At 38.7% G+C, this 26,364-nt stretch overlaps 1 protein-coding gene across 12 annotated transcripts in view; it reads left to right on the forward strand.

The window, feature by feature from the left end:
* Positions 1-9,498: 9,498 nt before the first annotated feature.
* The window catches only part of HNRNPC (heterogeneous nuclear ribonucleoprotein C), a 54,371-nt gene continuing 37,505 nt past the window's right edge, over positions 9,499-26,364 (forward strand). For 2 of the 12 annotated variants that reach the window (XM_027571879.2, XM_027571887.2), the window contains exons 1-2: positions 9,499-9,650; positions 14,850-14,875. The gene's annotated coding sequence lies outside the window, so the exon portion shown is untranslated. Of the gene's footprint in view, positions 9,651-10,295; positions 10,342-14,356; positions 14,521-14,849; positions 14,876-14,910; positions 15,593-26,364 lie in introns of those variants that run through there. The other 10 variants (XM_027571889.2, XM_027571890.2, XM_027571882.2 and 7 more) reach the window with 8 other exon arrangements.

Consider the following 26,364-nt stretch of genomic DNA (forward strand, 5'->3'; position numbering starts at 1 on the left):
ATGTCAGGCCAGAGAAGACAGGGAATTTCCCCAAAACAACGGGAGTTCTAGCAGCTGCTTGGGAATATTCCTTAAAGTCTCCATCCCGAGGTAGACTTAATCACAGTTGGCTCCAATTACAGCCATTAACCTGGGAAATGAGTGAGGGAGAAGCCCCCATATCTATTAAGAACAGTGAATGAGAGAGAGAGTCAGGAGTCCCCTTTGTCTGGGATGGCCTGTGTTTCCTCCAGTAACCTGGGTTTACTCGGAGAAGCCCTAGTATGATTTTATTTTATTTTATTTTATTTTTTTAAGATTTTATTCATTTATTTGAGAGAGAGAATGAGAGATAGAGAGCACGAGAGGGAAGAGGGTCAGAGGGAGAAGCAGACTCCCCGCTGAGCAGGGAGCCCGATGTGGGACTCGATCCCGGGACTCCAGGATCATGACCTGAGCCGAAGGCAGTCGCTTAACCAACTGAGCCACCCAGGCGCCCGCCCTAGTATGATTTTACCCACTGCCAAAGGCCTTTGGAACGAAAACAGAAATAGGTATAACAAAATGCCATGTCAGACAGTGAGTCAAATCATCAACCTATTAAATTTTACGATTCACACACACACACCAAGCACAAAATGGGATCCATAAATAAAAGGATTACAGGAAAAAAAAACAGTACTACCTTGTTAAAGGGTAAATAATAACTATGAAATGAGTCTGAGAAGGGGTACAAAGCTTGAGTACTGGAATTACATTATATCTGGTTTGGTGAGTATAGAAAACAAAGTTAAAAAAACCCATGGAGTATTGGTTGATTGAATAAGCAGTTGAAGCATCTATATTCTTTAAAAACATTAACTGGGACTTGAGTTGGGTTTTAAAGAATAGTTGGACTGTGGGCAAAGAGAATGGCAGTGTGGCCTGTTGCAGTCCAAGGACGGCAGGTGCTAGCTAGGCGCAGGGTCTTGTGTGGGGCAGGGCGGGGAGGGGGGGAGGGGGATAACATTGATAGGTAACATTGATAGGTAAGGTGGGGCTGGTCACGGAAGAGCTGTGAATGAAACAATTAAAATGTAGGACTGCAACAGAGAGCTATTATAGAATTTTAGTGTGGGAGTCACACACAAAAAAGTGAATACTTTCAGACGATTACCATGACAGTAATTTGCAGAATCAGCATGGGGGACAGCCTCAGTGTGGGAGAAACACAAGGCAGTAAAAGAGGAAGGATCTTGAAAGTGATGTGCAATATCTTTATCATGTTATTTTTCACATAGAATAAAGTTGCCTGTAGAAGATAGATTGCAAACATTGGGAAAGGTTTCCAAATGACTGCAAAGAATTATAAAGTACTGTTGGGTATATCAGAGAGCTCTGTGAGGTTTAAATTAAGTGCTTTGTTTGGATTCATCAGAAACCACCTCCTCACTCTCCAATAGGAAGGACATCCTTGGCTGATGGAGGATGCAGAGGAAAAGAGGCAATGACGATTGACTAGTATAGTCCCATTTGACTTGTTGAATGGAATAATGTAGATAATTAAGTACAATGAGAGCATGTGATACCGAGTACAACATTCAGCTAATAACTTAGGGAAAAAGTACATTATGTATTTCACAGCTGGTGCTGCTTTTCCTTTCTTCTTGGCAGGTGGCTTGGAATTGGGAGGAGGGAAGGTTGCAGGGGATACATCACCCTGGTAATGTATTAAGGTAATTATTACATTGGTAATAACTCCAAACCACATAAAACCTTCTTCAAAGATAATTACCTCTTGAATTAAAAAACAAAAGTTCAGTTTTTTTTTAAAGATTTTATTTATTTGAGAGAGAGAGAATGAGAGATAGAGAGCACAAGAGGGAAGAGGGTCAGAGGGAGAAGCAGACTCCCGACTGAGCAGGGAGCCTGATGTGGGACTCGATCCTGGGACTCCAGGATCATGACCTGAGCTGAAGGCAGTCGCTTAACCAACTGAGCCACCCAGGTATCCACAAAAGTTCAGTTTTGTTCTGTTTTTTCTTTATCACAAGGTAAGGAGTTATTGCTTCTCTGTTCCTTACCTCTTCCCCCACTCCACCTCCATTATTGGAGTCTGGCTCATGGCTTTCTTTCTATTATACACAACCACCCAATAGAAGCAAGCATTCAACTTTAGAACTGTACGGTGTTTCGAGTAAGCAAAAGAGATCAAGGGCACTTCCTACTTTTCAACTTACTCACCTAGGTTTACAAAGCCTTAAAAGAATCATAAATATTTGTCATCAACATGGTGCTTAGCATTCTGTCTTGTATTATGCTATTTTTCACTTGTTTTCCCATCCTTAGTAAATTCTAAGTTATTTGACAGAGGGATTGATTGTTAATTCTTCCTATATCTTCTACTTCTACACCACCTAAGAAACAAACTCCTTGAAAACATAAATGGTCTCTTAAGTACTTCTCTTGCATCAAATACAGTGCTGGTTAATAAATAGGTCATGACAAAGATCACGCAGCAAAACAGATTTCTGGTAAAATGAAAGTAAGTAGGTTTCATTAACATTTTATAGATATTTTTATTCAACAAGAACAATGAGTAATAAAACATGTTAGTGTTGTTAAAAAACAAAATTCAACTGAGTAAATTTGAAGATCTAATTGACTTCACTCAATTATTCATGAATTGGGCAGCATCCTGTCTAGGAAATAGAAAGGAACTCCAAAGCATTACAGGAAGGACAGGTTTTCAAAAGGCAGAGAAGGGGTGAGATAAGGAAGACATAAATGGGGGGGAAAAGGATTATTTCAGGCAAGGTCACTTCCTATGGAGGACAAAAGGGTCTATCAGGTGGATTACCTCACTGGTGCTGATCAGGCAATTTCAGACTGACTGGTTAAGATTATACTCCTGGGGGAGAACGAAACTGCAATTAGGTTAAGTATTAAATTTCAGTTTGGTAGTGTGGCTCAGCACAGGTGATTCCATTTGGGGCCTGCTGTCTTTTTTTAAAATTTTATTTATTTATTTCTCAGAGAGAAAGAGGGCACAGCAGGGGGAGGGACAGTGGGAGAAGCAGACTCCTGCTGAGCAAGGAGCCCAATGTGGGACTTGATCTCAGGACCCTGGGATCATGACCTGAACCAACCGGAGACACTTAACCAACTGAGCCACCCGGGGATCCCACATTGTCTCTTTTTAAACAGTGATTATTTCTGTTTACTTAAGTCAGTAGTTACATGAATTACAGGTCAACCAAACCTCTGGTCCCTCTGAGTAAGTGCTATATAAAATATATAATAAAGAAAGGACAGTTTACCTGTGTGTCCTGAGAAAATAACAATTTCTCCTGATAAATAAAAGTTACTGATTAATACAAATTTCAAACACTCTGTGTAAGGCCCTGGGATATGTAGTAAGCAAGGGGAATACAGAGAGTAATAAGAATTAAATCCTTCGGGGCACCTGGGTGGCTCAATCAGTTAATCATCTGCTCTCGGCAGGTGATGATCCCGGGGTCCTGGGATCAAGCCCCGCATCAGGCTCCCTGCTTGGCAGGAGTCTGCTTCTCCCTCTCCCTCTACTCCTCCCCCCCTGCTCATGCTTGTGCACTCCCAAATGCGCTCGTGCTCTCTCTCTCTCTGTCATGTCCTCTCTCAAATAAATAAATTAAATCTTTAAAAAAAGGAATTAAAGTCTCCCCTCCAAAAACTTATCATCCAAAACCAAACAAAGCCCAGAGTCAGTAAAAAGAAGGAAACAGTAAAGATCAAGGTGGAAATAAATGAAATAGACTGAAACCAGTAGCTGGTTCTTTGAAAAGATAAACAAAATTGAAGAACACTTAGCCAGACTCATCAAGAAAAAAAGAGGGAGGATTCAAATAAAACTGGGATTGAAAGAGGAGAAGCAACAACTGGCACCACAGAACCATAAAGGATTACAAGCAACTATTACAAAAACTTATATGCGAAAAATTGCACAACCTAGAAGAAATGGATAAATTCCTTGAAACCTACAAGTCTGCAAAACTGAATCAGGAAAAAATAGAAAATCTGAACAGACTGATTACTAGTAATGAAATTGAATCAGTAATCAAAAACCTCCCCCAAACCCAAAGTCCAGGACCAGATGGCTTCATAGGTGAACTCTACCAAACATTTAAAGGAGAGTTAATACCTATTCTTCTCAAACTATTCCCAAAAAACAGAAGAGGAAGAAAAACGTCCAAATTCATTCTATGAGGCCAGCATTACCCTGAGACCAAAACCAGAGAAAGACATCACAAGAGGAAAAACTACAGGCCAATATCCCTGATGAACATGGATGCAAAGATTATCCACAAAATATTGGCAACCAAATTCAACAATACATTTAAAAAAATCATTCACCACAAGCAAGTGGGATTTATTCCAGGGACACAAGGATGGTTCAATATCCACAAATCAGGGGATACCTGGGTGGCATAGTCGGTTAAGTGTTGGGACTTTGGGTTTCAGCTCAAGTCATGATCTCAGTGTCCTGAGATCTAGCCCCATGTGGGGCTCCATGCTCAATGAGAAATCTGCTTAAGTTTCTCTCTCCCTCTCCCTCTGCACCTCCCCTCCCCCACCCAGCCATGTGCATCCCCTCACTCCCTCTCTAAAATAAATACATATTTTTTAAAAATCCACAAATCAATCAACATGAGATATCACAATAACAAAATGAAGGATAAAAACAATATGATCATCTCAATAGATGCACAAAAAGCATTTGACAAAATTCAACATCCAATTCATGATAAAAACTCTCAACAAAGTGGATTTAAAGGGAATATACCTAAAAATAATAAAGGCCATATTTGACAAAACCACAGTTAACATCATACTCAATGCTGAAAAACTGAAAATTTTTCCTCTAAAATTAGGAACAAGAGAAGAATGTCAATTCTTGCCACTTTTGTTCAACATTGTCCTGGAAGTCCTAGCTGCAATAATCAGACAAGAAATAAAAAGCATCCAAATTTGTAAGGAAGAAATAAAACTATCACTCTTTGTAGATGACATGATATTACATAGAGAAAACCCTAAAATCTTCACCAAAAAAACTGTTAGAATAAATAAATTCAGTAAAACTTCAGGACACTAAATTAAAATACAGAAATCTGTTGCATTTCTGTGCACGAATAATGAGCTATCAGAAAGGGAAATTAAGAAAACAATCCCATTTGCAATTACATCAAAAAGAATATGGTGATTAACATAACATAATAAAATAAAATTAAAAGAAAAAGAATAAAATACCTAGGAATAAACTTACCCAAGGAGGTGAAAGACCTATACTCTGAAAACTGTAAGACACTGATGAAAGAAATTGAAGATATAAATGGAAACAAATGCCATGATCGTGGATTGGAAGAATTACTATTATTAAAATGACCATACTAGCTAAAGCAATCTACAGATTTAATGCAATCCCTATCAAAATACTAATAGTATTTTTCACAGAACTAGAACAAATAATCCACAAAAGACCCTAGGAGCCAAAGCAATCTGGAGAAAGAAGAACAAAACTAGACGTATCAGTATCCCAGATTTCAAGATACACTACAAAGCTATAGCAATTGAAAAAATATGGTTACAGATGCATAGATAAATGGAACAGAATGGAAAACCCAGCAATAATCCCATAGTTACATGGTCAATTAGTCTATGACAAAGGAGGCAAGAATATAGAATGAGGAAAAAAAGTCTTCAATAAATGGTATTAGTAAAACTGGACAGCTATATGCAAAAGAACAAAACTGGACCACTTACACTTTACTTACACAAAAATAAACTAAAATGGATTAATGACATAAATGTGAGACCTGGAACCGTAAAACTCCTAAAAGAAAATACAGGCAGTAATCTCTTTGACATCAGCTTGAGCAAGGTATTTATGGATAATGTCTCCTCAGACAAGAGAAACAAAGGCAAAAATAAACTACTGGAACTACACCAAAATAAAAAACTTTTGCACAGCAAAGGAAACCATCAACAAAAGGAAAAGGCAACCTACTGAATGGGAAGAGATATTTGCAAAACATATCCAATAAGGAGTTAATATTCAACATATATAAAGAACTTATACAGCAGCATGCTTTGCTGCCTCAGGCAGTAGAGCATGTGACTCTTGATCTCAGGGTCATGAGTTCAAGCCCCTTGCTGGTCATGGAGACTACTTAATTAAAAAACAAAAAAAACCACTTAACACAGCTCAATACTAAAAAAACAAATAATCCAATTAAAAATGGGCAGAAGACCTAAACAGACATTTTTCTAAAGACATACAGATGGCCAACAGACACATGAAAAGATGCCCAACATCACTGATCATCAGGGAAAGGCAAACCAAAACCGCAATGGGATATCACCTCACACCTGTCAGAATGACTAAAATCAAACACAGAAGAAATAAGAAATGTTGGGTGCCTGGGTGGCTCAGTTGGTTCAGCGACTGCCTTCGGCTCAGGTCATGATCCTGGAGTCCCGGGATCGAGTCCCGCATCGGGCTCCCTGCTCGGCAGGGAGTCTGCTTCTCCCTCTGACCATCTTCCCTCTCATGCTCTCCATTTCTCATTCTCTCTCTCTCAAATAAATAAATAAAATCTTAAAAAAAAAAAAGAAATAAGAAATGTTGGTGGGAATGTGCAAAAAAGGAACCCTCCTGGCCTGATGGAGGAAAATGTAAATTTGGGGAGGGTGGGGAATGTAAATTTTTGGTGCAATCACTGTGGAAAAGAGTATGGGTGTACCTTAAAAAATTAAAAATAGAAATACCTGTGCTTGCTTTGGCAGCACATATACTAAAAATAGAAATACCATATGATCCAGTGATTCCACCACTGGCTATTTACCTAGGAAAAACGAAAACACTAATTGGAAAAGATATATGCACCCCTGTATTTATTGCAACATTATTTATAATGGCCAAGATATGGAAGCAACCTAAGTGTTCATCAACAGATAAATGGGGGCACCTGGGTGGCTCAGTCGGTTAAGCGTCTGCCTTCAGCTCAGGTCATGATCCCAAGGTCCTGGGATCGAGCCCCGCATCAGGCTCCCTGCTCAGTGGGGAGCCTGCTTCTCCCTCTGCTTGTGCTCTATCCCTCTCTCTCAAATAAATAATAAAATCTTAAAAAAAATTTTTTTAAAATAGATAAATGGATAAAGATATATATGTTTATATACACACAATGGAATATTTCTAAACCATTAAAAAGAATGAGATCTTGCCATTTACAACATGGATGGGCCTAGAGGGTATTATGTTAAGTGAAATACATCAGACAGAGAAGGCAAATGTCATATGATTTCACTTATATGTGGAATCTAAAAAATAAAACAAAAAAAACCCAAACAGAAACAGACTCATAAATACAGAGAACTGGTGGTTGCCAGAGGGGGAGAGAGTTGGTGGGATAGGTGAAATAGGGAGAAAGAGATTAAGAGGTACAGACTTCGATTTATAAAAGAAATAAGCCACAGATTCTTAAAGTATAGCATAGTGAATACAGCCTATAATATTATAATGACATTATATGGTAACTACACTTACTGTGGGTGGTGAGCATAGCATAATGTATAAAACTGTGGAATCACTAGGTTGTGCACCCGAAACTAATATAACATTGTCAACTATACTTCAATAATAAACATTTTTTTAATAAAACCTTACCATCCAGGAGGAGAGATGAGTGTAAAATTAATAGAGCTGTGAGTTTCCAATGCAATGTGGCAGTTGAGCTGGCATTAAGCACCTGGAGGATGATTACTTGTTCAGAGTTGACAATTTGGAAAATACAGAAAAGCACAAGCAAAAAAAAAAACCCTAAAAAAACAAAAAGCACCTGTAATTCTCCCACAAAAAGAACCACTATTAGTATTTTGGTATTTTTTTTTTTTACATGCTTTTGTTTTTGCTTTTCAAGTTAGCTGAAAAACAATACATGCATATGGCAAAAAATCTAGTAGTATAAAAAGGCATACCACTTAAAAAGGTAAGAGGTCCGCTCCCCAGAGGGACGTTAAAATAAATTTCTAGGTCCAAAATGGAGTCCCTCCTGCCAGGGGTCACGTCCCGGAAACCCAAACTTTGGTGTTCATTTAAATTCTTCTTGACCGGAAACGCTGTATAGTTTGTCAGCCAATCCCCAAAAGCCAAGTCAACGCTGGGCTCCCAAACTTACTTCCTTCTTCCTTGACCTTTGTAAATAAGGTGAGATATGCATCTCCAGGCCTGTTTTGATTTGCCGCCTCTAATGCTCTGTAAAAGTCGCTGTTGCCCAAACGCCCTCTAGTAGAAGGCTCCATTACTTGTGAGGCACTGTATTCTCCCAATCCGTGGGTGGTTTTCCCTTGGGAAGGAAGGACATCAAGCTAGTTACAAAATTGTTTGTTTTGTCATTTGACAGGTAACAGACAGCTTCGTTGTGAATCTGCAATTCAGAATTAATTCAAAGCTAATGCATAAAACTGCATTCACATATACATTTACCCCTTAAAATGGATACAGATGTAATCACGTCATCAGGTGTTCTGCATCTTCCTTTCCTTAACGGCACAAGGGAATCTCCTTCCTTAGAAGAGCTGGACCTATTTCTTACTGAGTTTAGGGCTGCTTTAATATAACCAGAGGGACCGGGCAGGTGGTGATCCCACCCAGTATAGATGGTAGGTCATTTCGGGAGGCGGGGGGAGACGGAGGGGTAAGCCAATTTGGTTGGCATGTAGGGTATCAGCAGGATGGCTGGAGGCCAGAGAGTGGGCATAGTATCCCAGGCCAGCACTTTAGACTTCCTTTACTTCTTGTAGTGGAAAGGAATAAGGAAGTCAGTTGGTTTGGGTGAGATACGGTTTGTCTGAAGAAGGGCTTGACAGGCTGACAAGTGGATCCAGGAGGGAGCTGACATGAGTCTAGAACTGAGAAGGGATCTAGGGTTGAAAAACTGTAGGGTTGGTGAGTTTTCTGCAGCCTGGTCTTCACTGCTCCCTCCCCTAAGAAAAGTCCTCTCTTTAGCTACGTTCGGTGAAGGATTTACTAAGCGCGCCACCTTTTTCCTAGGCCGGGTGCTAGAGCAGATTCTTCGAGCCGATACCTAACAAAATCCCCCAGTCCTTTCCCCGCCCCCGCGCCGCGGGAATTCCGAGATCTGGGCGGGCCTTCGTCTAGGCGCTCTAAGGAGCAGGGATAGGAGAATACAGCCGCTAATCAGATCTTCCAGATACCCGGATGTGAAGCGGTGCGCGATACAAAGGCGCGTTACCACCCAGTGCTTCGTCAAGTACAGTGGCCAATAAGCACTTCTCAGGTGATAAATGACAGGAAAAGTAGCCATTTACAAACTAGTTTCTCTCACGCATGTGGAAATTCTCCTGCATAGTCTAACCCACTGCTGATTGTGATTGGGCAGAATTGTGAAGAGCGGTAGAACTGTCTAATTAGAAGCGGGAGCGAGAAAAGTCGCAGCCAATAGCATGATTCTCGGGAGCGGGGCGGGGGCTAGGCCTTCGCCTCGGCGGCAGAGGAGACTCGGGGGCCATTTTGTGAAGAGACGAAGACTGAACGGTGTGGCTGCGTTGTCGACCTCGAGCAGCAGTTGGCTTCTCCACGTAGAACTCGGGAGTAGGAGATTCAGAATCGAATCTCTTCTCCCTTCCCCCTCCTGGTAAGTGGAGGGGGCAGAAGCAGGGCAGGTGCTGGGTTCCTCGGCGAGCGCGAGGGGGTGTGGGAGAGAAGACCGAGGGAATCCTACCCTCTCGGTAGAGTAACCAGGCCTCCATCTATTCTGTTTGCGTTGGGGCATTGGGTTTTATGCAGGAGAAAGTTTTATAGGCCTCAGCCCTTGCGCAGATATAACCTAGTGTCCTCTAGGCCACGATCGGCAGGGAAAACGTCTTTTTTCTTTTTTGCTCTTTTTCTGTGTTAACGGCTGCATTTCTTTCATTTTCTACGACCATGAGGACTCCGAGAGAGAGATGAAAGGGAAGATCGAGATGCTCATTAATACAGTTGAAGTTCACGTAATGCTGATGCTTCCTGTTAAATTTAAAAATTGGGCGGGGGATGGGTAAGGGTTACCAAGTAGATACTGTACCGCGAGCCTCTAAATTCTGGAGCGTACCGCAGGGCGTAAGAGTAGTAAATATTATAACAATAGATTTAATGTTTTACTGATCATTGTTTATTTTACACCTCTCTGAGCAACGGCGGACCTCGAAGTAGTTATTTTCAATTCTATTTTTTAAAAATATTGTAATCTCATTTATATATTAACAGTAATAATTAAAGCTGGCTTACTTTTTATCTGCAGGTTACAAATCACTTGAAATATATAAGTTAGTGGAACTTTGCTTGAGGTAGGTACTATCATCTTTCTCAGACAGAAAACAGGCACAAGAGTGTTGGTTGCCAGGGTCATAATAAATCAGTAGCGGAACTACTAAGGAATTTGACTCTATACTAGGTTAGTCAAGTGGTTTTTACCTAGCTATTGGAACAGTAGGTATTGATAGTACTGTATTTGAATTTTTTACGAGAACCTAATTACAGCAGTCACTAGGGGTAACTGGAAATTCCCAAACTGCACTTGGGAAAAATATTTAATTATGAGAATTGGCAGTTATTAATTTAACATCCTAATATAAACTTAAAATTTGACTTTCAGGGTATTATGGCATTGATTTTCCAAAATATCTATCTGAAAAGTATGTAGTTAACCATACTTTTTATTAAGAAAGTAGAATTGTGCCCACTATTTGCTAAGTCCTGAAACATACGAAAAATGTTCGCTAGGTTTATAAAAATTACATAGGTGTTTCTAAGTAGTATCATATTCACTTATCCAAGAGATTGCTTTTTTTTTTTTTTTTGGATACTTGGGGAAGGGGAAGATTTCATTTTCATAGTGTGTTCTCTCACAGAAACTTACGCAAAGTTTAAACCAATACTGAAGGATAAAATCATCCCTTAGGAAATCGATAGAAGGTAAAAGTACTTTATCCGGAATGGTGAATGCATTTGTCAACTCCCTCACTGTGTAGATAATGTAATAGGGATTAAAAGCATTGCTCTTTAGGAAAAACATAAACATGTATATTATTACATGTGCTTAAAACTAAAGTTTATTCACTGCAGAACTGTTAGAAATGAGATAAGGGCAGTGATTAGTTGATTTAACTCATAAACGTAATAAAAATATTGTTGGCAAATAGAAATGTAAGGAATTAATATTTAGTAACAGTTGGTAAAAATTGAAAACTGAAGGGCACTTTTCTTGCCTTGACCTGTTAGAAATACTGGGTTTCTTGGGATCAGCATGTACCAAGGAAACAGTTCCTTTGAGTTACTATCCATCTGGAAAGATTTGGCCCCAGAATTAATGTCTGAAACAATTTTAGAAGGGGTTTTCAGATAGGCTTTAATAGCATTTTCATGTGGCTAAAGAGGAAGGATTTAAGAAGGATGCCTAAGTTGCAGGTCTCCAACCTTTTTGTGTTTCCCATGCTCGTTGCACTGGAATGCTTGGTGTTGGTTGCTATTCCTTCTGCAGAGATTTTATTTTTTTTTTTTTTAAAGATTTTATTTATTTATTTGAGAGAGAGAGAATGAGAGATAGCACGAGAGGGAAGAGGGTCAGAGGGAGAAGCATACTCCCTGCTGAGCAGGGAGCCCGATGCGGGTCTCGATCCCAGGACTCCAGGATCATGACCTGAGTCGAAGGCAGTCGCTTAACCAACTGAGCCACCCAGGCGCCCCTTCTGCAGAGATTTTAAACATTTCTTATATTTGTGATTAGGGCATTAGTGGGTTTCACATAGCATGCATGCATGCATCTTCATTTTGGATGGAATTGCTGTAAGAACAAGCAAGGAATAAATCCAAAATCGTTAAGTCTAATAAAAATTATATTAAGTAGTCATTATCTAAGATGTTAACGGGGGAGAGACAGTTGAAAGAATCTTGGCCTAAGAGAAGAGAACTGTATCCCCATCTCCTTCACTCCCACGCTATTGTATTAGGCAAATCAAAAGTTAGGGATTTCAGTTTTATACTTAAGGGGGCTTAGACATTTTACCTATTTTAATTTGATTTCTACTCAAGTCATTTGTCAGAAGGCTGAAGTGTATAAAGTTATATTAAAAGCAGTTTTTATATATTGATATCTAAATAACAATCTTGAAGTAGCTTTATAATTGTCTTTGGAGAACATTATTTGTTCATATTTAATACGTATATTCATTCTGATTGGGGTCAGGGAAGATGATGGTTTTTACATACTAGAGAATTGACAGGTGAAAACCAGCATTATGTGATGTAGTGTAACTGCAAGTGTTCTCTTAGATATTAGAAAGTTGGGGCTTATAAAGGGCAAAAAGGATTACCATGGGGTTTTTTCATTTTCTTGGTGCATTTACTATGGTAAGTCATGATGATCTTGGATTTACTTTATACCACTCTTAACTATGGGGTAGGGGTTCCCCATTAAACTCTCATAGTGGTTCTTAAATGTGAACCAACAGAATCAGTAAGGGGAATAGTTAAAATAGATTGCTGGGCTCCACCACCAGTTTCTAATTAAGTCTGGTGTGGGCCTTGGTAATTTGCATTTCTAATAAGTGCCACTTGGTGCTGGTTGGCAACCCACACTTTGAGAATAGTGCTTTAGAGGAAGGGATCCAAACCTCCCAGAGGTTTGACAAAGTATAATTTACTAGGTATACTGTTAATTGCAAAGCATTATAATTAGGCACTAAAACTGGTCTTTTTTTTTTTGAGTTGGTAGCTCATAAATTTAACGTAACTTTTTGGAAGACCTCTTGACTTTCAGAAATGTAAATGCTTCTTTTCATCTTGGTGAGCGTTTGTCTTGCAACACATGTGCAAAGGCTTTATTTGTAGACGAGCCACAAAGTTACTTAACATACCCTGAAGATTCTGAGTACCGGGTTCAAGCTGTGACTTAAAAAAATTGAAAGTTTCACCATAACTGGACATCACAAACACTGCCGTAGAGATAATATTCAAATGTGTGCGTTTTCTACAACTTTTTTGGTTTGTACAATTTTTTTTGAAGATTTTATTTTTACGTAATCCCTACACCCAACATGGGGCTCAAACCCACAACTCTGAGATTGAGTCCCACACTCTTGGAAAAATTTACAGTTAAAATTTTAGAGGTTTAGTACCTGTTCTGTTGCTGTAGTCATCCACACATAATTGACTCAAGGAACACTTTTTAATTTTTATTTTTTTTTTTTAAGTTTTTTTTTTTGAGGGGGAGGAGCAGAGGGAGTGGGAGAGAATTTTTAAGCAGGCTCCAGGGTCAATGCAGGGCTCGAGCTCACAGCCCTGAGATATGACCTGAGCTGAAATTGAGTCAGATGCCTGACCAACTAAGCCACCCAGGCTGCCCTGATTTTTTTTTTTTCCTGCTTTTTGAAGTAAGCTCTACACCCAACGTGGGGCTTGAACTCATGGCTCTGAGATCAAGAGTCTCATGCTCTACCAACTGAGCCAGCCAGGTACCCCTAGTTTACTGACATTTGTAAAGAATAAGACCATTTGGCTGAATATTAAAATACGAGGGCAGTGATTTCCTTCTGATTTTCTAAAAAACCTACAGCCTACTTGCAAATCTTGTAGCTGATGAAACAATTTGTCATGCATGTTATTTTTTAGTGTGTGTGTCAGATTCTTAGAATTCATGTCTTGGAATTAGCGAATTAGCTGTGTATACTAGCTTATAAACAGACCACAAAAACAAATCCATTAAGCACCATAATTTTCACTTACTTTATGACATTATTCAGTAACTCTAGTAATCTTTTCTCCATTTGGTTTTTCATTCTGTCACTGGAATGATGAGCTCCTTATTTATTAATTTTTATGATGTGCTCCTTACATAAACAACTTTCCCCCTATAGAACCTATCAGGTCTTGTAGTCTGATCACTTTACAGGTTTTGAGACTAGATGTCATCTCTAGTATGTATCTTCATGGTAGACCATTCCCCTTCATAATTTTGATTATTTGACATTTGCTCACTTCTTCATGTCTGTTGGCCTGGCTTTTCTATATTTCTTTGTCCAAACTGCTGATTATCAAATGAATGTTCGAATGTAGATTTTTATTTTTAAGACCCTTGTGGGAATCTAGGCATATATTTAGTAAATTTTTGTCACCTACTGATAATTGAATTGTGAAGACAGTCACTGGTAGAGGTGATGGTTCTGTAGAGGCTCTCCCTTCCAGTGTAATGTTATGCTTTACCAAAATGTGTTACATGCAATGGACAGATGTTTCTGTCTTGGGGGTTTAGGGCACAACATTTCTGAGGAACTCTGACTCAATCTGTCCCTTCTCCTTTCACAGGGCAGCAAGGCGAACCCCATCCCTACTCACTGGAGCTCAGCTTTGATTTTTAACCTCCCTTCCCCACCCTTCCAGAACACACACATTCCCATTCCAAAATTGATTTTATAAAGAGATTTTAAACATAATGATGCAACTTGGTGTGCACTACGGCAAATTTACAGGTGTTTTTTTTTTAACTGTTTCCAAAAACGGGACTTGGATTTAAGATGTAATTTTTAAAATTTCTATTCTATTTTTTCTGCAGCAGTTGGGTTAGAGGAGGAGGAGCCTTTTAGCCTCTCATAAACTGACCTCTCTACTTCCTCGTGTATTTTTAAGATTGATTGATGATGTGGAAAGGGCTTTGCTTGTCTGCTACTGAGAACTTTACCCTTGCGGTTTTTGTGGAAACTGCTTTTGGAAAAAGAAAAGAAATGAACTTTACTGACTTGACATTTTTGCACCTCCCGTTTTTCTAATCTGGGCTATTTTTATTTTTGTTTTTTTACAGTGAGATTTTTTTGATCTTCAGCTACAGTAAGTTATTCCAATTTTTTTTTTACATTTTTCCTGACTTTCCGCTGATTTCCTTTTTATTGTTGTTACTAGTTACTATTATTATTTATTATTATTATACTTAATGATGGTGATGATGATGATGATAATGACACTGATGATTTTTAACCGGATTAAAATCGAGTTTTTCTGAATGTTTATAAGAATTTCTCCGGCCTCCTGATTGACTTTGGAGTTTTGCATCTTGGGAGAGAAGGTGAAGGCATTAGCATTTTTAAGTGGATTGATCACATAAACCTTTTCTCTCCCAACCCCACCCTTGCCCTCATCCCCTTCCCCACGCTCGAAAGAATTTTACTGGCTGTTAAGTCTGTGACCTTATTTTTCCTGATCTTTAACTTAACTGTTTAAGAGCATCTCTGGACGTCTGTATTTTTTATTTTTTATTTTTGTTTTTTTTATTTTTAATCTTTCATTTGTTAAATTTTTAAACTGTGCTGCAATAAAATGTGTGTGGTACTACTTAACACCTATGATGGTGATGGCATTTTCCCAGAAAGCCATTTTCTTCCTGTTTCCCTTGAAATCCCATCCTGCTTTTCCTGTACACTACTACCCCTCACAAACCACAAGCTGCAGCAACATGGATGCCCAGCCTGGAACAGCAGCAGCCAGGATGACCTGGAGCCAGGGGGGCCTTCGGAACAGATGCACACCCTTCCTGGGTGATGGTAAGAGGTGTGAGGTCCACTTGGTTTCATTGCAAAGACTAGGAAATAACACCCATTTAAGTCTAGTTGATACAGTGTAGGTGATAGCTTCTGGAAATGTTTGGGTTAAGATTTTTGTGTATCTCAAGATGTTTCCCAAAGGATGCCAGCTCAGTTTTTTATAAGCTAATGGAATTATGAGGTAACTAACTTGGGCTGACTGAGAATTTCTGATAATAGCAAAGAGCAGCTGAAGTTTACATATACTTCAGAATGAAAATGGTTAGTTTTAAATAGCAAGACAAGGACATATTAGATGGGTTTATTCTTAGATTATTGCAAATTAGTAAAAATTTTGTCATTCAGAATAATCTTCTTGGGTTTGTGACCATAGTTTTTGATTGTACTCCAGTTAGACTTTTGTTACTGAAATTTAACATGAATCAAATCACAGGAAACATGCGGTAATATTAAATGCTATCTCACTGGGAGGTTTTTTTGCTTGTTTTAAAGGATAGGTAGATTTTTAATCTCAAAAAGCAGTGAAATTTCTTGAACCTGTATCCAAATCAGGAAAGGTGTAGGGTTGATCTCTTTTTCAGTGATGACTTGTGGCCCAGCAAATGTTGGGGAATCTAATGCGTTCCCAATAGTAATAGGGAAGGAATGAGTACCTAAAGAATTAAGAATTTTAGCAACCTGTAGTATTTTAAAGATTTATTCATTTTAGAAGGTGGGGGCAGAGGGGGAGAGAGTCCAAGCAGACTCCACACTTGAGTGCAGGGCTTGATCCCACAACCTGAGCCAAAACCAAGAGTTGGATGCCCAACCGACTGTGCCACTTAGGCACCCCACAACCTATAGTATTTTACTGACTGCAGTGGAATATTTTGATAACTCACTTTAGAGTTGCTGTAGATTTTGAACTTAAGGAAGAAAATGATTTTTTAAAGGCATGTTCAACGCTGTGTGTTACTAGGATAAATCACATACTACTTATTTGTACTAAAAGAATAAAACAACACTGAAGGCATCCTCAAAGGAAAACAGAATGGGAGAAAGTTAAGTAAAATGTCCTGAGGTTATCTGGAAGAGGAATGGAAAATTTTCTTTTATAGGTCCAAGTATAATGTCCTCTGTTACATGAAAGCTATTTTTACCTGTTACTCATCTGTCATTGTGTGGCTGCTGTTCACTATCAGTCCGTCCTTGTTAATTCTACAAATTCTTGTGGGTCATGTTCTGGTTTGGGGAGACACAAAAAGGTATGGTAGTTTTTCAGGGACTTGGAACCTTGTGAGGGAGACAGATGAACGAGACAATGTCGTCATGTGATCAGAGGGTAAACATAGAACCTATAGAAGCATGTAAAAATGAGTACCTGATTGACTCTTTAAAGGGCAGGAAATGCTTCTAAGGGAAAGGGAACTGAAATGAACCTTAGAATTAAGGCCAGATTATAAAAATTTTAATGCCATGCTAAGGAGTTTGTATTTTATCCAAAAACTACTGATGAGCTATTGAAAGGTTCTAAACCAGGGAGTGAGATCAGATTTTCATTTTGGAAATGTCATTCTGATGATGTGGAAATGGCTTAGAGGAGAATGAGATTGGAGGTAGGTGATGAGGAAGATAGTAAAATACACAGAAAAATAAGCTGGCCTGGTCAAAAGCAGTGGTATTGGGACTAGAGGAGCTGATAAATTTAGAAGGATTTGATTAATGGTTGCTGTGATAATGAGCAAGAGATTTCAGCGTGACTCCCAGCATAGATGAAGGGAGCAGATTAGGGTAAGAAAAGGAGAAAGCAATTTAAACAATGGGTTTTTTGAGGCGCACATGGAACATTCAAGTAGAGATGCTTATTCATTAGACAAATTTTGAGTGCTTATTCTGAAAATCACCAGGCTGGGGCATAGGGATGAACAAAACATACTGTCCCCTGTCCTTTTGGACAGAGCATTGAGGGGAGAAATTGAGTGACAAAGAGCACTATATAATCTAGAAGGGAAAGAAGAGAGTAAATTTAGAATACGGAGGTGGTAGGGTGCTTCCAGTGAAGTGACGTTGAATTGATGTTGAAATTATCTAGAAGTGGATTATCCTACCTGAAAGCACAGGTAATGGAGGGAAATCTTGACTTCAGAGCAAAAAATAACTACTGGAGAATAGTCACCAAGAATGCATAGAATAAGAGACAAAGTTGGAAAGGTAAGCAATTAGCAGGCATGGTATACAGGTTCTTGTAGGATCTTACTTAATATCTAGGTTGTCTTGGGAACAAAGGGAATCTTGAAGGACCTTGGAGAATGCTGAGATCCTATTAACTTTGGAATTTCCTTCTGGCTATTGTCTGGGGAATGTTAGTAATGAGGACAAAGGTCGAGTAGGACGCTATATTAGACCTATCAGAGTAGGTCACTGTCTTTTAATCTCTCAGAAAAAAGTAGTAATCCTAGGCCTGGGGATACTTGCCCAGTTGTTTCAAATGAGTTTTTTGTGTGTGTATTTAATGAGCAGATGTAATTAGTTTGAAGAGGACAGGTTGATCAGACTCTAGGAAACTACTGATCACTTCTCTATTTGAAAGGAAAAATGAAGTAGACCCTCAATTTTTTCCTTTTGGAAGTAATCTGGACACCTTACTGTGAATATGTCCATCATTGTTAATGTTCTTGGAACTTTTTTAATCATCATAAACTTTGTGTATTATCATTAGTATTTTGGAGATGAGAATATTGAAACACAATTTTAAAAATTTGCTCAGTTAGACATACCTAATAAATGGTGGCACATGGATTCAACCCAGGCCGTTAAGCCTACAGATTTCAACTCTTAATCATACTAGATTGATTGATCTTTACTTGACATAATGAAATATTTTGAAAAATCTTCAGTTGGGCTAAAGGTACCCCCTTCCCCCCAAAAAAACTGCTTCGGACTTATCTTTTTAAAGAGTTTCCAACTAAATACCATCATTAATATATTTTGTTTAATTCTTTTTTTTTTTTAAGATTTTATTTATTTATTTGACAAAAACACAGGGAACACAAGCAGGGGGAATGAGAGGGAGAAATAGGCCTCCCACGGACCAGGGAGCCTGATGCGGGGCTCGATCCCAGGACCCTGGGATCATGACCCTAGCGGAAGGCAGAGGCTTAACGATTGAGCCACCCAGGCGCCCCTTGTTTATTCTTACCACTTTAAATGACATGATGAAGAGTCCAAGGTAATAAATTAGATAGAGGTAGCTTTGTGGTATAATTTTATGAAATGTTTGGATGTGATCGTACTTCAGGGAACTAAACACTTTAACCTAAAAGTTTTAGTTGAAATAAATAATTGCATTTGTGGTTTTAAAAAAATACACATCCCAGAGTGGTGTATTGCCAAATCCAGCGGTCGTCTTGTAGTCCTCATCACACTTGACCAGTTGGTGTGATTTAACCAGTTGAGCCACTTACCTCCTTGAAATATTTTTTATATAGTTTTAGGTTTTTGTTCTGTATCTGGCTTTTCTTCTGCTCTGTTGGAGTACTCTGTTCATTCCTTCACTTCTTTACTCACATTCCCTGGGTCATTTCATTCAATCAGATGATTTTGTATACCATCTATAAGCTAATGAGATTCCCACGCTTGCATCACCAGCCTGGACTTTTTGAATGACATGCCAGTGTGTCTAGTTACCTAGCTGACGACTCCTTGAATGTTAACTATTACCAATTTAAAAGTCCCAAACTGGGCTCCTGCTAGTCTCTTAAACCAGTGTTGCCCGTTTTGGTTAATGAAACTCCAGTTTTTATGTCATATAGGTCAGACTTGGTTAGCCATCCTTGTCTTTTTTCTTAGACCTCACCTTTGGCCTTGTGGAGTATCCTGTCAGCGCTTCCTTTAAATTACAAGTATTGACCACACTGCCATGGCTTGGTCTAGTTTCAAGCTGTAATCGTCTCTTGCGCATTACCGGAATAGGTTTAGGTTTCTTTTGCCCGTCCCCACCAGTGTGTGGTAGCTAGATTGGTCCTACTCAAATGTAATGTTTGAAAAATGTATTGCCTGAAGGAGTTGCTGCTTGAAAATCAATGGCTTCCTATTTTCAACGTTAAAGTTTAAAAATTCAGCGTGATTTAATACCCTACATGTTGTGCTCCTCCTCCCTTAATAATGTACTTAGTGTGTTCTGCTCTAGCCGCATTGCCTCCTTACTGAGTCTTGAATGCCAGATGGTCCTGTCAACCTTTTCTTGGAATTTTCTTCCTCAAGACATTCCTAAGATTACTTGGTTGCTCATTTCATTTAGGTTCTTAAAAGTCATGGCCTCACTGATGGTTTCCCTCACTCAGCCCTGCAAGCTTCCCCCTCCCTACTGGGTATTTGAGCACATTTCACCATCGCACATATTACAGAAGTTTATTATCTGTGTAAAGGTATAGGGAAATACCTTGAACGATACAGGTATAACAACATTGTTAGGGTTGGAAGGAAAGTCACTGTGTGCTTGAAGAGTAATAATGAGCAACACGGTATTTTCTCATTTAAGTAAGACAAAACTTAGGTAGATCTGCTTCAACTTTCCTGTGGCTCGGTGTAAATGGCTACAGCCTATGTACTAGGGGTTTAGTAAGCAGTTTTATAGTTAAGTTGAAAAACAGCTTTAAAATAGGTCTGGCTGTGGTGGAATGAAACAAGTTTTCATTTGAGAGCATAGGCTATTGTGTTTCCTGTGATAGGGTTGTAGACAAAATTTGGAAGGACTTTATCTTTTTTTTAAAGTTATTCTCTCGTGAGTATGCATATAGGTTTTTCAAAACATACAGCACATTCAAGTACAGAAAAATTTTTTACTTCATGTGAACATAATAACATAAAGTTAGTAGAAATCTGAAAATTTAAATAGCTACATACATAGCATACTTCTGTAATATTTTACTTAAATAGAACTCTGTTTTGGGCCCTTAATGTTTTTCCCATTTTTCCCTTGTATACGTAATTGAGCAGTCTTGACAAATAAAATTTTGTAAATACCCTTAATTATTTTACTTGTAGATCTGTGTATGTATATATTTGGTGCTGTTTTCATTTTTGTGGAAAATTTCCCAGAGGAGTATAATCTCCATGAACTTGTCCAGCTTTAACAGTCTTTGGGTAATCTTGTTTCATTTATACCTGCATCTACCCTCTCTGCTTCATGTTATTTTGAAGTAAATCCTTTATATATTTTATCTGTAGATATTTATCAGTATCTATTTCTGAACGGTAAGGACTTAAAAATGCAGTCATTGTCACACAAATATTTAAGACCCTAAAATACTGTGGGGACTGAGAAAGGCATTCCCCAATTGTGTTTTATTTTTGTGGGAGTATTAACAAGGATGATTGACTTTTGCTTAGTCCTTTCTGGACTTTGAGAAGTTCTTAGAGATAAGTTTTGTTTGTTTTTTAAGTTGAGAGAATCTTGGCATGTTTGTTCTCATTTGTGATAAAATTGAGCTCAGGGTAACAAAAGATAGGATTCCTCTATATTTTACGGTTAATTTGCAGATTTAGGTATAATTCTATGTTCTAGCTATTTAGGTCTGAGTGATGGAGAATGTTGTAAATTTAAGTTGGATTTCCTTATTAAAAATTTCTTTATACAATAATTTTCCTCTACTGGTCAAAGATCTTTTATTTACAATTCAGAAATTTAAAAATTTATGGAAAAATTTTTCAATAGTTTGACAGTTTGGTGACAGCCTGACCTCAGTTGACATGAGATCATTTATAGTCTGTTAAATTAAGTGACTATGATTATGCATATGATTGCAGAAATACTAATACATTTGATTTGACAGCTCTGTGCTTCCCCAGGTCCCACTGGGGTGTAACACAACAAAACATAGTATTGGTAAATTCTGTGAAAAATGGGACGTTTTCAAACACGTCCCCATGGTAGACTTTTTTTAAAGTACATTTTGTTGGAACTCAAAGATAATTTAAAGATAAGTAAAAATTGGGTCTTCTGTCAGTAAGTATCATTGACCTTTGCTATTCAGAATATGGTCTTTGCTCCAGCAGCAACAACAACATCAACATCATCATCATCATCATCATCTGGAAGCTTCATAGAAATACACAATTTCATGCTTTGTCCTAGAACTGTGATGGGTAAAGAGAAACTGGTCTAGACCACTTGCAGTCCTTTTTATTGCTTGCTCGTGATTGAGAAATTTTGATGGGCTTTCTGGCAAGAGTTTTTGGTGTTTGGGGGGGAAGTTGAGGATCATGGTATGGCTCCATTTTATGTAAATTTGAAAATAATGCAGTGTAAAAAATAAACCATTTTATGTGTAAGATTTGAACTATAATGACTCACCAAATTACAAATAGGATTAAGAATCAAGTAATTTCAAATAGGTAGACTGGGTGAATGGTGATACCACTTAAGCTAGTAATAGAAATAAATGCCATCCTGAAATGTATTTTGAATTATCAGAGCTTTTAGGCAAATCATATCTGATAAAATGTGACCACTCTATAATTATTTCTTGGTGGTATATGATAGCTGAAGAGAGTGATATTTTAAAAACATAATTTTGCAGGTCAGTGTAGATCTGATTATAATAACTGAGAACATATTCTCCATTTCCCCAATATTTTAAAATATTCAAACATACAACAGTATAATTTTCTGTATACCTTCCACCTAGATTGCCATGGTTCCATTTTCTTTCAGTGTTATTTGCTAAACCATTTAAAGGAAATTCCTTATTTAAGACAGACCCCTAAAATGTAAAGCATGAATCTCAAGTATAAAGATAGTGTTCTAACCACGGGTTTATACAGATTAAACCGTGTGTTCTCATTCAAAAAACTTTAGTGTTATACTAGAAATTATAAGGCCGCCTTGTATTTTTTCTTATTTTTATATATTGCATATGTTCTAGATGTTTTAGTTCCCATTCGAAATTTATTGACCTTACTGAAGTAATTTTGAAATGTTGATCATAATTCTTTTCCTGTTAATAGCACTCCTTTACATTTTTTTTTAAAGGTTTTATATATTTGAGAGTGAGAACACAAGTCGGGGGAGGGGCAGAGGGAGAGAGAAAAGCAGACTCCCCACGGAGCAGGGAGCTTGAGGTGGGGTGCCATCCTGGGACTCCAAGATCATGACCTGAGGCTAAGGCAACCGCTTAACCAACTGAGCCACCCCAGGTGCCCCTTAAATTAATTTCTAATGCTTGTTTGATACGTGTAGATTTGGGAACCTCTCTTTTTTTGAATGGCTTAAAATGTTCCCAAAGTAAATAGATGTTTGTCATAGGCTGGGGGCGCCTGGGTGGCTCAGTTGGTTCAGCGACTGCCTTCGGCTCAGGTCATGATCCTGGAGTCCCGGGATCAAGTCCCGCGTCGGGCTCCCCGCTCAGCGGGGGGTCTGCTTCTCCCTCTGACCCTCTTCCCTCTCATGCTCTCTGTCTCTCATTCTCTCTCAAATAAATAAATGAAATCTTAAAAAAAAAGAATGATAGGCTGGGGCGCCTGGGTGGCTCAGTCATTGGGCATCTGCCTTTGGCTCAGGTCGTGGTCCCGGGGTCCTGGGATCCAGCCCCACGTCGGGCTCCCTGCTCTGCGGGAAGCCTGCTTCTCCCTCTCCCACCCCTCTGCTTGTGTTCCCTCTCTCACTGTGTCTTTGTCAAATAAAATCTTTAAAATAATTATATAGGCTTCTGAAATGCTGGGGTTTTCTTTTTTTTTTTTTTTTAAGATTTTTTGAGAGAGCACAAGCAGAGGGAGCTGCAGAGGGAGAGGAAGCCTGATGTAATGCAGAGCTTGATGGAGAGCTCGATCCCAGGACTCTGGGGTCATGACCTGAGCCAAAGGGAGACAACCATCTGAGCCACCCGGGCGTGTGCCCCCCCATTTTGATCTTGATTTGTTTTTTTTTTTTAATTTTTAGGTAATCTCTGTGCAGCACATCATGGGGCTTGAACCCACAACCCCCAAGATCGAGTCATATGCTCTACCATCCCAGGCAGCCAGGGCCCCCTCTCCCCCCTTTTAAGTCTCATGTAATACTCTTGAGCAGACGAATATCATTTAATAATGGCACAGTTGATTATGAAGGTTGAGACTAGAGAGAAGTGTATTTGGTGGGACTACCAATGAGAGACTCCCAATTTATGAAACACAATACCCATTGAAAAATTTGATCTGGGGATGCCCATTTTCTTGATTTTATATAGTTTTGAATTGCTCTTGTGGAAGGGAAGCACTTAACCTTTACAACTTCTTTTTAGGGGGTTATAGAAATCTTTACTGATTTTGGCCAAGCTGTGTATCACAATCATTAAATCTCAAGGTAGCATTAAGCTATCTTTGCAAAATGAAAAAATTATGAAAGCAGTATGGTTGTTGAGGAAAGAGTACTATTACATCCTGAGATGTCTATTGATTTAGATAACTTGTACAGTTGACTCAACACGGGTTTGAACTGTATGAGTCCACTTATGTGAGTTTTTAAAAATACATAGTACTGTATGTATATTTTCCATATGATTTTAATAATTTTTGTGTTTATTGCTAGAATGCAGTATATAATATATATACAAAATATGTGTTAACTTACTGGAAGGCTTCCAGTCAACAGTTTCTGGGGAGTCAAGTTACATGTGGGTTTATTTTTGACTGCACAGTGGGGAGGTTGGTGCCCCTAGCTCCCTGTGTTGTTCAGGGGTCAGCTGTATACTGTGTATGCTCCTTACCATCTTGAACATCTCTCAGTGTCAATACATTGTCATTTTTATTTATTTATTTGCTTTTTTAAAGATTTTATTAGACACAGCGAGAGAGGGAACACAAGCAGGGGGAGTGGGAGAGGGAGAAGCCGACTCCCTGTGGAGCAGGGAGCCTGATGTGGGGCTCCATCGAAGGCAGACGCTTAACGATTGAGCCACCCATGCGTCCCAGTACATTGTCATTTTTAAATAATTGTTGCTGCTTGTATTCAGTTGGATTGATGCACTGAAGTTCATTTAGCCAGTCCCATATAGTCACACACTTACTTTCTAAATGTTGACATCCTTGTTTCCTTAAAATGAGTTCTCAAAAGTGAGATTGAGTCGAAGAACATTCACAGGGTCAAGGCTTTTGATTAAAGTCCTAATTGTCCTGTGAAAATGAGGTACTAATTCATAGAAATAATAGATTAAAATGACTTTTAAAAATGTTTCTCCTTGTTTGGGAAGTGAAGTATGATAATTGGTTTAATTTATATTTCTGTTACAGTGATGCTGAATTTTTTTTTTAAATCTCCATGGACCTTTAGTATTATCTGCTAATAACCTGTTTGCGTCCTTGCCCCATTTTTTTGTTGGTATTTGCCAATAATAGTAAATGATGTAGTAATAGCAGCAGGTGCAGTGGCAATACTTGCTATGTGCCAGGCACCATGTACTTCATTTATGCCTCATATCTCACCTATGAGACTAAACACTGTCAATGATACTCATTTTGCAGTTGAATCTGGTTTTTGAAGGAATTGGCTTCCCAAAGGGTAGTGTACACTGTTCAGAGGGGTTGAGTTCAAAATTGAAAAAAGTCTGTCTCATCCCAAAGTCTCAGAGCTCTTAATCATTAGGTTGTATTATTATCTTCATGCATTTTTGTATACATTACTAAGAACTTGTGAACAAATGTGTATTGCAGACATCAGGGTTTTTTAGTTTTTTTGTATTTTAATGTGGGGATGTGTTGAATTTTTATGTTTAGGAAGTTCTCTTGAGTCACTATTTTAAGCGAAGCTGGTCATGGTGGATATGGCTTGAATTTGTGGGGATAGGTATTTTTGTATCTTCCTTTGTGGTTTAAATTTTTTTTGTTTTATAATAGGCTTTACCTAAATTTTGTTCTGCAATTTTTTGAGTTATTAACCTGGGTCCTGCTCAAAAACTAAACCAGGGTAGGACTTTTCAGTATACAGAAAATATGCAAAAAGATAGTTGGGACTGACTTTGTTGGTTGTCACTGTTTTAAAACTAGTATATAACATGAAAAAAATTTTTGCTATTGAAGGAAAATTGTGTTAATATACTTTTTAAAATGATAAGGGTAAGACTCCTCAGTATGGTGAACAAATCAGTGAAGAATATATAATTGTAGGGGCGCCTGGGTGGGCTCAGTTGTTAGGCGTCTGCCTTCAGCTCAGGTCATGATCCCAGGGTTCTGGGATCGAGCTCCGCATTGGGCTCCCTGCTTAGCGGGAAGCCTGCTTCTCTCTCTCCCCACTCCCCCTGCTTGTGTTCCTTCTCGCACTGTGTCTCTCTTTCTCTGTCAAATAAAAAAAAAATATATAATTGTAAGAGATTGTTAATACTTAACAAAATCAAAATCTGAAGCTTCATGCTGGAACTATAAGGGCAGTGAACTGTAGGGGGATGAAATGGTATTTGAAATGTAAAGCTCTATACTAGATGCAAAGAAACCCAACGAAGTAGTTGTCCCAATACAGTAAGTTAGCATTATATTAATAAATGTAAGAATTAGGGGGTTTACCTAGTGAATTCTGCATGTGTTGACAATGCAAAAGTTACCAGAAACAGTAGCATTGGACAGCATCCAGAGTGTGTTCCATTCTTTTTTTTTTTCTTAAAGATTTTGTATATCTGACAGCGAGAGAGGAAACACAAGCAGGGGGAGTGGGAGAGGGAGAAGCAGGCTTCCCGCTGAGCAGGGAGTCCGGTGCCGATGCGGGGCTCTATCCCCAGACCCTGGGATCATGACCTGAGCTGAAGGCAGACGCTTAATGACTGAGCCACCCAG

This window comes from Zalophus californianus, chromosome 6, assembly GCF_009762305.2.
Source record: "Zalophus californianus isolate mZalCal1 chromosome 6, mZalCal1.pri.v2, whole genome shotgun sequence".
Classification (NCBI taxonomy): Eukaryota; Metazoa; Chordata; class Mammalia; order Carnivora; family Otariidae; genus Zalophus; species Zalophus californianus.